This window comes from Lingula anatina, chromosome 2 (assembly GCF_051362555.1).
Source record: "Lingula anatina isolate TDL-2025a chromosome 2, LinAna3.0, whole genome shotgun sequence".
Classification (NCBI taxonomy): Eukaryota; Metazoa; Brachiopoda; class Lingulata; order Lingulida; family Lingulidae; genus Lingula; species Lingula anatina.
Genome location: NC_141768.1, coordinates 29,243,635 through 29,244,110, shown reverse-complemented (window position 1 = coordinate 29,244,110; position 476 = coordinate 29,243,635).

The following is a 476-nucleotide window of genomic DNA, read 5'->3' as shown; positions in this document are numbered from 1 at the left end:
TTCAAGCTTTATAACTTTCTACATTTAACATAAATAAAAATGTTATCCATGTAGAGTCAAAATAGAAGTCTGCTTGTACAAAGATTTGAACAACAATAACTTCTATATTACTTTCAATATAAATACTGATATATCATGAATTTCTTGTCTTAACAGCCAATCATATTAATTTCATTTTCAAATATTTTAAAAATAAAAAGTATGCATTTTATTATTCAATAAAAATGTTACCATAAAGGTAAAGACAAAGAAAATATCTAGCTTTGTTACCTTAATTAGTTTAGTGGCCCCTTGCTTAAAAGCAAGGAACAGGCAATTCTAATTTATCAGTCAATATGCATTTTTGCAATAGTTTAAATCCCTTTCTTCTCCTGAGCGTCAAATATTCCAAAGCTATATATATACCATAAATATTTGAATTTTTGCGGTTTTCAGAAAAAATAACAGACTTCGTACATCTTGTCTTGATTGCATCC